The sequence below is a fragment of the Venturia canescens genome, chromosome 2 (assembly GCF_019457755.1).
Source record: "Venturia canescens isolate UGA chromosome 2, ASM1945775v1, whole genome shotgun sequence".
Lineage (NCBI taxonomy): Eukaryota > Metazoa > Arthropoda > Insecta > Hymenoptera > Ichneumonidae > Venturia > Venturia canescens.
The window spans coordinates 17,921,256-17,936,060 of NC_057422.1; the positions used below are offsets into that span (position 1 = coordinate 17,921,256).

General features: G+C 37.2%; 1 protein-coding gene across 1 annotated transcript in view; it reads left to right on the forward strand.

Moving 5' to 3' along the window:
- The first annotated feature begins 10,369 nt into the window (after nucleotides 1–10,369).
- Nucleotides 10,370–14,805, forward strand: part of LOC122406384 (octopamine receptor beta-1R-like) — a 46,436-nt gene continuing 42,000 nt past the window's right edge. Inside the window, exon 1 of the mRNA XM_043411794.1 lies at nucleotides 10,370–11,562. The gene's annotated coding sequence lies outside the window, so the exon portion shown is untranslated. The remainder of the gene's footprint in view (nucleotides 11,563–14,805) is intronic.

Below are 14,805 nucleotides of genomic sequence, written 5' to 3' on the forward strand. Positions count from 1 at the left end.
TATGTGCTGGCACAATTGTTATTCGGTTTTTGTTAATTTTGTTTTCATTAACCCTCATCATTATTTCCATCAACGTTTTTGTTTTCGAGCACATGTGTCGAACCCTCGACATATGTCGTGTTCTCGATTCGTGCAATTTCCGCAATCCCTGGTGGCGTCTATATCCTCCATTTCTGTGCCAGGATCGAGAAGACTCGGTGAATATGTAAATCCTACACTGTGCTATAGGTTCAATACCACATCATATTGCAAAACGTGACTGCAACTGTTGTCAAAATTATTCGCCCCGTCTCGATTGGAACAACCGAGTTTCACCTTTTTTTCTTTAGTTCCACAGTCTCTTATACCATTTCGAATCATTTATTGCTTGCATTGTAAAAATGAAATTTTTTAATATGCGAATTTTTTCATCAACTTCCGACTAAAATTCGTGTCTTTGTACGCATAGGAAATGAAATTTTAGCATAAAATTTGAATCTTCTTGCAGACGTTGCCAACACAATTATAAAAGCCATGCCGCGCGATTCTGCTTTCATCGATAAATGCAATACTCAGGCTTTCAACGAATGAATCATTATTAGTTTGACGCGGTATGAAATAAATTGGAAAATATTTCATGTATTGAACACACAATGAACGTTAATAAAACTTTGAGATAAGACGCTCCTAAAGAGAACGACCTTAACGGGCTGCTTGAGCGGGGCGGGAGGTAAAAAAGGTACGAAGATGAAGGGGGTTGACGTTATGAGAAGCCTCAGGGACAAAAGAGGCCACTTGGCAAAGAGATATGATGCTATATATTCGTATATCAGATAAAGTAATATGAAAAAAAATGAAGGAGTGGGTTGAGGGTTTGTTCGGGTCGTGTTCGATGTAAAAGCTCTAAAGGATGAATTGGAGCAAAAAACTGATCGAAGGAGAGAAAAACCATATGTAAAACCTTGACAAAAGTTAGCTCGTGTGGAACTTTTAATATGCGCTCATATCGTCAATTATTCCTAGGGCATTTTCTCCGGGGTTTTCTCCCGTATGCTCTCGCTCGCATTCAGGACAAAGCTAATGTGAACTCGACCGTGTAAACTCTCCATGGAATCATACATATGCGCGGAAACATCGAACAAATATTCTTCAAGTTCGTCCGAATTTTCGTCACAAGTAGGTCGAGCGCAATCCGTTAATGAGGCGATCGAAAGAACTAAATTTATCCGAAAAAATGGTCTCGGTTTGGAAGAGATTCGACCGAATTAAGGCGCGTTTCCTTGAAAACCTGAAGTATAATAAAAAAAAGAATTTTGTTCAATTTTTTCGCTCCAATAGAAAACGGAATTTCAACTCTTTTTCTCAGTACATCGGAAATCCAATGAAACTCAACTGTCTCCATGGTCCTTGACGCTTCCCTCGAAAAGCACATTTTGAAGGGGAGAACAGAAACAGAAAAAGCGATCGGAGCTGTCGGCCTGGAATGAGCAGCCGTTGGGTTAATTGTCAACGGCAAAATCCATCGTCAGCCGCGAGATCGTCGTGGCCTTTCCGAACCAGGATATGCCTGTAACCCTCTTGCTAGCAAATTTTGCGGGATCCCCTCTCGCCTATCGATTTCCGTCACGAATTGGAACAGTCGTCAGCTCGGTTTTACCAGTGGTTTTATCTATACGTCTATCTGCCTATATCCCGGACCATATACACGTATATTTGATGATAATACAGCATTACACATGTACATAGCACATATAGTAGACGGGGACGAAAATGGATTGAGGTATACAGAGGTTGGTTATGCTTTTGTTCTGTTTCATACGGTTGTTCGAGCCTGTATTGCCTGGCTCGATATTAAAAGCTCAGAATGGGAGGTGCTCTGGGTCGAGAAAGTTTAAAATCCTCTTATCACGATTCAATAAAAGTATTAATGGATCTTGATCTTGGTCGGGAGGATGCTGAGCATGTAGAAGATTCGAAAAAAATTCTCGAAGTTTTCAAAGCTTTTTACTCTTATTAGCTTTTTATTGAGAAATATTAACAATCTCATCGAGATTCGTTTGATTCGCTGATTTATTTATTCTATGGAAATATGTTGCTGGTGATTTTGAGTGAATAAGATTAAAAAAGTTTGATTTTTTTTAACCAACGCATTTTCTCGCTTAGGCTATTTCATCGAAAAGTATAATAAAGGTTGGAAAAGGGTCTTGAGCACATCCTAGAACGATAAATCTTCGAGCAGATTTTTCGATGTGCAAAGATGACTTGGTGGAAGGACGAATAAAAAGATAAAATATTCTTTTGTGAAAGCACATATTTTTTATTCATGCAGCACTGAACTATTCATGAGATTCGAGAGAAAAGATCAAATAGCGAGTTAAGAAGGATTGAACAAACAGAAGACCGGCCCAGGAACCAACTTCAAATGGAAAATTGTTTCCTAAACGAGGGTCAGTCAATATCTACCATTAATCGTTTTTTTTTTCAAAGCTTCCACGTGGAAAAAGGAGCATCGCTCAAGTGATACAGCCCTCATCGTCAAAAGATTTGTCCCTCCGTATTCAACAGCCTCAACCAGTGGGACCATATTCCTGATCTCAAGAGATTCGAAAAGGATCTTCGTCATTTCTTGAAAAATGAGAGAATATTATTAGTCCTTTTTTTTATTTATTTTCAATCGCTATTTCTACTTGAATATATAAATTTTCTCGGTGGTCATTTTCATTGAGCAAGCAAACACGAATTAATATTGTAAAGTATAGAATATTAATGTAAAGTATAAAAAGACTGAAAGGACTGAGAGCCAAATTGATAAACGTTGTCAAGAAGCACGTAACTCCTTTAAAATAGTTTATCACATCGATCCAAGTTCCATTGTAAATGTCATTTTAAATTATTCGATTATTACGTGAGGCTTCATTGAGTACGATGGTACTCCAATAAAATGAGATTTTACTCCACTCCATTGTTCAGGGAAATGTTTTGATAGTTAAACATTTGGATTCGTGTAAGAAATATCTTGATGTAATTATTTCTCTTTGTCGAATGATTCTGCTGCACAGAGTGCAAAAAATGGAGTATCGGTTTTCAGGAAACGAACGCTTTTAAAGCTTCGTAATAATTTGTGATGCTTGTCGTTGTTGGTTTTATCGACGTACACGAACAAAGTTGAAGCATTGAAAAGGCGTTGGGACGTTCTCGAATTACGATAATTTGATATCTCGTTGAAACTCTCCTCGTCAAAGAAAAGACTTCGTATAACGTAATATTCATCGTAGTGATTTATTTATCGATCAAATTTTGAAGCCATTATAACACGAGAAAACTCGACTACTCTATCATTATTGTTCTTAGATTACTTCTCATTATGTTTCCTGCTTGAATGGAGAGACGATTATATGCATATAAAATTAAACCCTTCCCTTAAGGTAGATCATGCACAAAAGATTGTATTTTATGGGTGTCTAAATTGCAACGATTTTTACGGTCTAATTAAAGATATAGGGGAGACCGGGGCAAAACGGGATACCCGAAAAATGAGAGAAATTTTTTTGTCTTTTTTTTTTTTTTTTTTAATTTTTATTCTAGTCCGAAAAGAACATGAAACATATTTTTTCCAAAATATCTTGTTTTTTTTTGGTTTTTTTTTTTTTAATTCGTTTTTTTCAAATTCTCTTTTTTTTACATCACTTTTAAAATGAAAACGTTTTTGCACAGATATACAAAAAGTATTTGTAAATTTGCGATATTACTGCCTCGCACATTACTGTCTACAACAGTAATCGCAGATATATGTTTGCGTACATCATGTGTGATTACACCTGCACAGGAATCATGTGCCCACTCTGCACAATTTTGGCACTGAATCCATGATTCAGTGGACAAAGAATACAAATTTTTACAAAATAAACATTGGCAATCTTCGCTATTATTCATATCATTCATTTTAAATTGAATTACAGAGCGTGCGCTCGACTTACGTTTGAGCGCTGAGATCGCTTTCAACGCTTACAGCGGTAAGTCGGAAGCACTCGGTTACGGGTGTAAAATACACCCAAGGTGCATTGAATTAAAATCATAGTAAAAAAAATTTCATGAATTTTTGAGAGGTACCCCATTTTGCCTCGGATTATTTTTTTTTTTTTTTTGAAAATTGAACAAAATTTCAGTACATTTCTTAGTTTTTGGAAGTTAAAAATAGACAGAGCTTCCCAAACTTCTGAAAAGTTCAATATTTCCTTAGGTATTCCGTTTTGCCCCGGTCTCCTCTAATCACTTTAAATTAATGTCAGATTTATCAATTCGAAATTTTAAATGAATTTTTTCAATCTATCTTTCGGCGAATGAAATTATAAGCCATTATAATTAATCGGGAATCCATCACTGACTGAACCCGAAATTTCATTCGTCCCTGGCTAAAATACTATAGTTTTTTATGTAAAAAATCGCATTAGGGAGTACGAAGGGAAAACACCACGGGAAATAGATCAAGAAAAAGGTATCAATAAAAAGATAGAAGGCTATGACAAGAGTGGCCCAAACCAAGAAAAAACAAAATTTCGAAATAAGCTAATGTGAGGTTATACGAGTGCTCATTACCAATTTCGTTCAATCTTTAACGTAATAAATCTTTATCACTAGTAAGACAAACGTCTCAAATTGTTTCCCAAACCTTCGTTGTATATTTCGTTGTTATTGCGTACTTTTTTATACACTTCGTAAGAAGCGTTCATTCGTTATATGGAAAGAAAAACGATTTTTTACGCACAGCCCCTATAACCCTGTGTATTTTTCTTCATGTTTAAACACGTTCATCTAAATAACCAATAAGAGGAACCCTTAAAAATTTGATATGCATGGCAGTCAATTGCCCATTGAAACTCTGTGTAACTTTCAAGACTTTCTTAGTGAGGGTGGATCACGAAATCAAAATAATCAGAATTGAATCAAATTTGGTGGTAACATTCTTTAGCATCAAGTATACAAATACAATTTTTTTTCAAATTTTTTTACCACATGGTTATCGAATAATTGAGCGTTAAATCGAAGTTCTTATGCATGAGATGTATAACTGTATACATGTGAACTCTATGCTTATGCACGTGAACTTTAATGTTCAATTACTCGAGAGCTATGTGGTAGAAAAATCTAAAAAAATGTATATTATCTTATATATTTTTAAAGAATACATTTACCAAATTTTATTAACTTCTTATCATTTTGAAATTCTTAATATTTTTAACATGGCTTAGCATGGCAACATTGTAACGTCGCGATCCACCCTCCTTAAGAAAATCGAGATTGATGGGACGATCATAAATAAACTTTGGAAAATTAATAACTTCAATTTGACCCGTGGTCGAAAACACGCGCTTCGATAGATCTGTCATTCGATGCAATATAAATAATGTTCGAAGGTGGAATTGATTGAATAAAAGAAAAAGCCATAAAACTGGGAGGAAAGTTGGGTAAAAAATTATTTATTTATTTATCTTCCCAAGAGAAATTGATTGATTGATGAACACGAGATTTTGAGGGTGCAAATCTGTTGGTCGAAAAACACAGAGGGTGGCATTATCTCGATCGTTTTTCTCCACGAATCCAATAAACTTTTTCCTCCCATTCCTTACGGATCGTAACCCTGAGCACAACGCCCTGAGCTTTTTGTCTTAACCGAGCTTTTTCTCTTGGTTTCCTATCTCTTGCCGAAGCAGAGTGTGCGTGACGAAATTAGCCGGAAATGTGTAAGAAGGAAGAACGAGTGACTCGACCCTTGAAAAAAGGATAATCTCTCGTAGGGTCGTTGAAATCTTGTTCAACCATGAAAGTCCCTTTGATGGTAGTTACAGTGTGCTGTATGAGAGAATTTTTTTTCTCTGTGAAAGAGGAATAAGAAAACAGAAGAATTCATCCAGAAAGGAATGAAACCCTGGAGAATTAAACTAATTATATGCTCTGAGATTAAGGAGTTGATAAGTGAAAAAATAAAATCAAGTGAACAAACAGTGCGAATTTTTACACGGTGTGAAAGCAGAATTTATTTTATTCTGAAGATTGCAGCAGACTCAAATATTCAGCGGGGAAATCTCACTTTATTTTTCAACTGAAATGTAGCTCTAAAAGTTCGACTATCGAATGTATTTTCGACAATTTGTAACCGAGAAACCATCGAACAGATTTTCCTTAAGGCTTCTTTAACCAACCCGTTGTTTTCCACAAACGATTCGCCAAAATAAATTTAACACATCTAATTGTCGATTAAGCCATAGTGCACGTAATAAAGAGAACGAGCGATGCTCCAATTTCATGATAGGAGGAGAGCCCAGCCACTCGCGTGATGAGACGAGGCTGCTTCCTCGTTTTTTGCACAACCATCTTGAACAACATTTTTTGAAGCAAAAACCTAGAAAATGATGTTGACGATAAAAAATGAAGAATATGGTTTAGGTGAGGTCACTGGACTTTGGTTCATGGGGGTCCCTTAAGTCATATTCAATCACGTTTTTTAAGGATGATACAAAACGAAGAGACTCTCAGACTTAAATGGCATCTCAATGCCAATGTTTTATACGTGAAAAACGTAAAAGTTTGACATCACACATGAGGCATGAAAAAACTCTGTTGGCTAGCAAATTTTGGGCAAGATCACTCCAGTGATGACATTTCTCGTGGAATGGGAAGCTGCCGAAAATTTCCAGTATGAAAACTGGCATGAAATTTTGTATGAAAACGTGCCCCATTCGAAGGGTGTAATAATCCGACGTATTGTATCTTGCGGCGTCGCTTGCAGAATTTCCAAATTCTCGCAACACTGAGAAAGCCCTCGAAATACCGAGATTCTAAGGTATGCTATACCGAGATCTTGGTACCAACAATGGTTCGTCTGACGCTCGGATGGTTCATTGTTATTGCGTTGAAAGCGCACCTCTAGGTCGTGAACGAAGACGATGCTTGTACCGTTCGAAACTGGACCGGGTTGCGATCGGAATACCAACACCGGAAGACAAATGATGCAACTGATAGCCAGTAAACCGCTCTCCACAAATTTGTCCGTCACGTTTACCCTATTGTCCAAATAACATCCTTTCTGTAAAGGCTCCCTGTGTTCAATTTTAACGGATGCCATGAAATTGGGACAAAATGTTGAGGCTGGTTTTGTACGATGGAATTCAATATTTTTGACAATCTCATCCCCAGAATTTTTTTTATTATTTCAGCTTTATAACAATGAGTAAATAAAACAATGGGGCAGAATTTTTGGAAACAAAATCCATACGATCATGCTTTAAATAACTTGAAAGTCTTCTGTTGAAAAAGTCTCCTGTTGCAAGTCACTCGAGTTCTACATTTACAAATGTTTTCATATTTGCTTAGCTCCGTGGTTTCAATTGTTGGATAAAAACTTTCCAGGACGTCGAGAAAAGGTACAAGCTATGAAAAAGATGAAAAAGCCTGCAGTTATCCAATGTTGGTAAGTCAAACTCAGAGCTTTTCTTGTGTTGATATGGAAGCTTTACATCGATAGAAAAGATTGTCCTCGTCGTCGTTAAAAATAGTTTACCTTGCGATGTACGACAGGGTTCCAAGTTTTCAACTTTGGTCAAACTTAAAATGTTGTTGAGTGAAGGTCGATAAGGAGCTTTCGTCTTGAAGGCGATCGACTTATCAACGTCCAATCTGACAATGACCAACTGAGATAACTTGAAGCAGCTCAATACCTTAAAAACTACAATACTATGGTAACATTTTTTCAAATATTAATCTACAGTAATTAATGTAGTGATTGATAATATAATCGATTTTTTTAATCTTCTTAAAAGGAGGCGAGAAATCTTCTGTTTGAAATGGTTTTTCTCAATTTTAAGAGAGAATTTCTTTTTCAATTCCATCCAGAGGATTGTGGGAATGACATTTTAACTATTTATCGAACAAATTGATTCTAGATTTTCTTTAAAATTGAAATGGCAAAGAAATGGAGAACTGGAAAAAGCGAGTGAAAAATCATTTCACTTGTCATTTAAAAGCCCCTCAAGGCATAAACCGTGCAGAATTCTCAGCGAAGACAAAGGGCGTTTTATTTTCTCCTTTTTCTCGTGATCCACTTACGCGGCTACCTTCGGTGTATGGTTATTCCGATAAATCCAGCTTCCAGGTTCTGCCTTAATATTACACGAGAGGCTTAAAAGAAAAGACTTGAGCCCCCCGCACACCCGTAACGCACGCATCTACATATTTAATATATATAAGATTCACTACATCTGGTCTGGCTCATATCAGCCACATTTTTTCTTTCCCACATGTGCTCGAACCTCTTTGTCTTTCTCGGTCGATATTCAGACCTAAGAAAAATCTAAGAGTAAGGGAAAATTGTGAAGGCGAGGAAAAAATCAAATTGGCAATATAAGAACCAGCTGTGCCGAGGCTTTCATATTCAAAGCTTTCGTTTGATTATTTTTGTCGTCGTACAATAAAAAAAAAAAAAAAAAAAAAAAACGAGAAAAAATTGGGCGGCCAAATCGTCGTAAATTCGTTAAAAAATAATCGCGGTTTCTCGTTCGATAGCAAATTTCCTCAATAATTTTTCACATTTTCAATTACAATTTCACCACTTTGAAAGGATCTTGGAAAACTATTTTAATAACTGCCCTCATATTGTGAAAAAAAACCCTTCAAAAAGAAATAAAAGTCCACGGAAATATTTCATTTTTTCCACTCAAGATACGAGCGATCTTAACTGGTGCTTTAATCATTTGTCGAAAACTTGAGATAAATGAGGCAATAATGGAAAAGGGACAGCTATGGGAACGTTGACAAACGGACGAAGACAAAGTGTGTCTTTAAGCACAATATAATTCAACCGTCGAGGCCCATTCAACGGCAGAGGTCATCGGTGTAATCCGACAGAAAAGGTTCACCCTTAATTCCATACTCGCTTCCGGACTGGAATTGCGTCCCTCGAGCTGTTCCGTGAGCTATTAAATGATAAAAATGAGCAAGAATGCATCTTGCTTCGAATCATCCGAAGGGACTCGGTTCGTCAATGGAATTCAAGGAAAATACACATTTTTAAATGCGTAAATCAGAATATAATCTCATCAAAGTTTCGAGCCATTTCGATTTTTCAAAGTGTCGGAAAATGTAGGAAGACTTGAGCAGTGACCTCGGCGTGGAAAAGTGTCATCTATTTTCAAACGTTAAATGAGCCTGACATTTTTTGCTATCTTGCCACTGCGAGCTAGTGTAGAGCCCGGAATAACGGAGTCGAAACTCATAAATCAGATTTCGATCGATACATCGCGTTTATAAATGGTGAATCTATACGAGGATGACTACACCAACGAACGGTTTTTAGAGGCATGGACAATACCAGCAGGTTATTGTACATTCGAGAAGCAATTGAGCGTTGATCCAATAACTCGGTTATTTACGAAATGAGTTTATCCATTCAGAGAATTCGAATATAATCATTGAAGTCCATTTAGAAATTTCGTTGTAATAATGTTGATTAAGGTATTTTCGTCAGTAATTTCCTCTCTATTCGTTCTTCGTTTTTCATATTATTTTGTACGCGAAACAGCAAACTGTGCGAAGAGAAAAGCGACGGAATCAATCGGAGAAATAATTCGAGTCACGTAGAAATAAGTCAGTGCAATTAAAGTATATTCAGCCAGCTTCAACACCGGTAGCAGCGAGTCGACACAGATATGCCAGATTTCCTTTCTGGCTCGAAACCTTTTCTCATATGACGATAACGCTGAAACGAGAAGCACTAATATGACTTCCCTAGCTCGGTTTTCACTCCGTTGATATATCAGGTTGCTGAGGAAATGATCTTTGTACATTTACAATCATTTCTTCTGAGCAAGACTTGCAGAGAGTCTCAACCGACGGAGGAAGCTGTTCGCGAGCTTTGAATGCAGCCCTTTTTCTTGCAGTCCTGCAAAATTCGAATACCAAGCCGAGCACGTTTTTCCCACTTCTCGGGATGGGAAAAATTGACGAGGGTTCGATAGATATTTGTGGTAGATTTGGGACGAGGTTGCTACCAAGGGTTGAAAACATGATAAGCAGGCGAAGAGAGATCGTGGCATACGAAGGGGATGGTGAAGGAGCTCAGCTTGCGGAGAGCAGTCTGACACAGGGATGGCTTTCAGAGCCAAAGATGATACGGTAGGGGGGGGGAACTAAACTGAGAGCAGAAGAGTGAGAAGTGAGCATACGAAAGAAAAAGTAAGGGGAGGAGGACAGGGAGAGAAGTTAGCGAGGAACCAGGGGAGTGGGAGATTAGTGGTGGGGCTGGTTGAAAGGACAGGAGCAGCGCCACCAACCGGTTGTGCGTGCAACCGGCTCTGGGAAGCGGGAAAGCTCACGGACCACCCACTGTTTCATTCCTGTCCCGTCAGCCGTTCGAGTTACGCCGCACTTCGTAACTCCGCGATCTTCAATATGACAGTTATTGCACCAAACTTCGGTGACCCTTAATCTTCGATGGAAGATAAACGTTAATCGAGCCCTTAATACACGAGCAGAATGGGAAATGTGAAACAATGATGAATCCCCCACAGATCGAAGTTTTCGTCAACAAAAAACGACGCTAAATACATTTCTGCAAAGATTTTTTATCATTTATTTTCAAACACTGGTGTGTCTTCTTTTTTTTCAGTGGTGCCCCTCGAATAAAACATGTGAAAAATTCCTCGTGTGAATAAATATTAGTACTTTGGGACAAATCATTTTTTCAAGGTTCATAAAAAATTATATATTTTTTAGTCAATTTAAACGATCATTATGAACGTGCGTAAATTCATTCATTTTTTTATCTGACGTCCCGAGTTTCATCGACAATAAAATAGTACAATAAGTAATCGTAGTCAGTGATGTGTTTGATTATTCGTTAAAGTGGAAATTCGCGAGTTTTCAAATGACCCGAGAATCCGTAAACTCGCAGGAGATGAATTTCGTAAGTTATTCGGAAGCTGGATACAGTCATAATATCGTGTAAATATTCAAGATTCTACTCCGTTGGAACGAGACATGGTGAAGCGTGATAACTTTCATTTCGTTCGGTTGGCAGCACTCATCAATTATTCGTCGACAACAAACATTAGCATTGGAAAAAATCAAGGAGGAATATAAAAAGCGCAAACCGCAATAATCAAATGAGAGGTTTGATGGGAATGTACATTAAACAAAAACCACATCGTGTTCCTGACAAAACCCTTGTACGAAAGATAATAATAATTTTATAATAAAAGATGATTATATATTTTTTTTAATCGTATGATACAGTGGTGCGATAAATAAAAGTTCAAACGGTGGCTATACACAGAAAAGGAATAAGGTTCGAAAAAACATTTGAAAAAAAAGTGGCAAATTTCGTTTTCGATAAGTGGAAAGACTGACATTTACGAGTCTTTTCATCTGCCAAAGTTCGAACGAGTTTGATATCATTTTTATTACGATGGTCTCAATTTCTACCTCGTATTTTTCTTTGCAATTTTTTTCACCGCTCATTCGGCACGTGTAACGTGGGAACAATGATTGATCGATGTGGAAGAGCCCTGGACTTGAATGAAGACCCTGATCGTAAGTACCATAGAAAAACTTTGTTAAGGCACTTTACTACGTTTTTGTGCGCGTTCAAAACTCGATTTTTCCACGTTTCTTTTTCATAATTATTTTTGACAAAAGCAGACCTTGTATTGCAGCAAAAACTCGCTCCTTTTGTGTGAGAATTTGAAATAATTTATTCGTTCAGCAACTTTCTTTCCAAAATAAATCTTCGATACTTTGGACTTCCTAGTCGAGGAGTCCAATTTCCAATTCTCCATGAAAATGGCTCGTTGAATGAAGATTTTTTAATAATTATCGATGTTGAAATTACTTTTTGACTCATAAATGTTGCTTCTGAATGGTTCGTCACCTAACAGAGCTTATGAAAGAACCCAACTGGAATGAAATGCCAGAAGTTCGATTACTATTAGAGACCGACAATTGCCTTCGGAAAATTAATCACTTGATTATCCTCGAGCACGTTTCTGAGGAGTGGGCGTCGGTCGTCACCGCAGAACAATCATTTCTGTAGTCACCCTGGCGATAGACGCGACCAAAAATCGACGGATAGCCCTTTCCCTGGCAAAATCGATTGTTTCAGACGCCATTTATTTATACTGTGACCGAAGTAGTTTGGCAGGTTGATAAAACGAACATTTCGGGTATTTTGAAACGCTCTCTAAAGTGATATGTCGATCAAAGCTCTGGGTTCAATTAAATCTTGGTCCAAACAGTTATTAATTATGAGTTGGGTGAAACAGTATCATTGAATATTTAGTGTGCATAATAATTTTCAGGTCCTTTCTAACGGTGACTCTCCTGAGCCACGATTTTGACACTTTCAATTCTCATTTCCAAGGGACCAATATCGGGAGCAGAAAAATAAATTTTTCTGTGGAGATTGGAGTTTGTCTGAATTTTAGATATAAAAACCTTCAATCTGTTGTCAAGCTACAAAAAGGAGGAACGAGAGACCATTTCGAATGTTTATTTCCACTTTGATGTTCGTTCCCATAGAGGGGGGTTGAATTAAAATGAAGCTCAGGTGCTCGAACGCCCCGAGCTTCGCCGGATCCCCATCCCCAAAACTTTACGAAAATCTTTCACCCCCGGTTCTTTTACCTCTGGCAGGCACTCGTCCCCATTTTCGTGTGGTGAATTATTGACTTACAAAACGCAAATCTCACTCTCCCGAAGAAAAACTCCTTCGTTCATTCATCTCTTTTACACCGTGACGATTAATCAATCGAATTCTTGGCAAAGATAAAAACGAAGAAGGCACAATCATCAATAACTCACGACTTTTCTTCGCTGACGGAATCACAATTTTAAGCATCGTTTAAGCCATTTTTAGGGAGCAGCTGCGATAAAGTAATCTTTTTTCATCCCCTCGCCTTGTGTTTACATTTTTGTAGTTATTGAGCGAATAATTTTATAACTGCTGGCTTACATTATCATGATTAATATGAAAGAGATCATGCTGTCATTCGGAACATAAATCTCTCGATGGTTCATTCGAAACCATTTTTCCATACAGAAAAATAGTTGACATTCGTAGAAAACATTCTTGCTGATTAAGGAGGCATATCAACTTCACGTTAAGTGTGGTTACGTAAATACGATTTTGTTTGTTTTTATCCAAGTTTTAATCTAAGTTTTAATTTAAATTTATGTGAACCCTGTTTGCTTTTTTTATACGGGATTAACTCCAAAAATACGTCATTTTTCGATGGAATTTATGTGAAATATAAAAAAATGGCAGAATTAAACGACCTTCAATATTGCACACGTATTGAGGCATGTGGAGTTATTTCCTATGCGTAGATATTAAATATTCCTAATTTGGAAAGGATTTATTAAAAAATGGCTAAATGAAATGGATTAAAAATTGGAGAGGCTACGGAAAATATATCCAGAAATGTGTTCTAAAATTTTTATTAAACTATCACTATTTTTCTCAAGGTGATATTCCTCCTTAAGAGAGAAAATATTTCCGATAATTATTCACAAAAGAGGTTGCATTCGGACTTAAAAACTGTTATCGATAATGCAAAGTTGCCTCGGCGAATTACCCTGATACATTGAAGAAATCGAGAGAAAAAAAAATGACGAGAACGTTATTTCATCTCTTCACGATCTGCAATATAAAAGTGTGCATAAACTCTCGTCTATAACGTCGTAAAAATGATACGGGAGAGCGATACACCTCATAAAATAACGAAAAAATCTGAGAACATTGCGAGTGCCCGAGGTTATTGACTCAGAGCCGCTAGACGAAATATAAAATATCCAAATGATATCCGAATATACTGTCGCTTTATACCCCGTTTTATGTATGAAGTTTGCTGAAAAAAATACGCTTTAATGGATTTTCTTGGGGGAGAAAAAAAAACTTGGAACCCTCCCAGACAGTGAGTTTTTCTCGCATTTTACTCAATAAACTGTTGCAATCCTTTTCCCCCAGAAAGGGAGTCTGTATTTGAAAAATATTTGACAGATTCGTGAAAATTTCTTTCACCAGCTGTTTTTCAACTCATCAGAAATTTGATTACGAATTTCTGCAATTATTCACTTCTTTCTGTCGTAGATATAGGTGGCTTCATTAGTATCGAAACAATGCCGAAGAATATTCCAGTGCAAAGATAAAAAGAGGGATCGATAAAAATAATTGAAAAGTAATCACCCTCCCCCTGCTCGCAGCTGCGGTCCCTCGACATAGTCGAATCAGCAAGAATGCATCCACAAAATCGGGTTTTGCATTCCAATGTTGGAGGACACCAGTGAAAAGCCCTGGGTCGATAGAGTTGAACTGCATAATTCACGAGCTCGGCTATTACGTGGCATTATAATGCAAGACCATGACGGAATGTTTATGAGAGTGCCTCGCGTCGTCGTTGTCGATCCGATGACGTATTGAATTTTCGAATAATTCACACTCGCTTCACGAACGTCGAAGATTCATCATAGCCCACAGCGAATTAAATGACCGATCATTTGGCCAATCTCGCTAAAACCCACCATTTCATTAACTCGCCCTTCCCCTACAAAACTTTAAACAACATCAATTTCCTCGAGTACTCTGTTGTTGTCAGAGATAGAAAATATTGCTCTAGATAATTCCTCTCTTTTTCCGGTACGCTCCTCGTTCCACTCTATAAGAATGAATTTATTCTTGTTTTTTTAATCGAACAAATATTTTGATGAAGGAATGAAAAATTGAAAATTGATGTTAACTCAAAATTGTTTAAGGCCTTGTGATGGACAGAAAAATCGAAA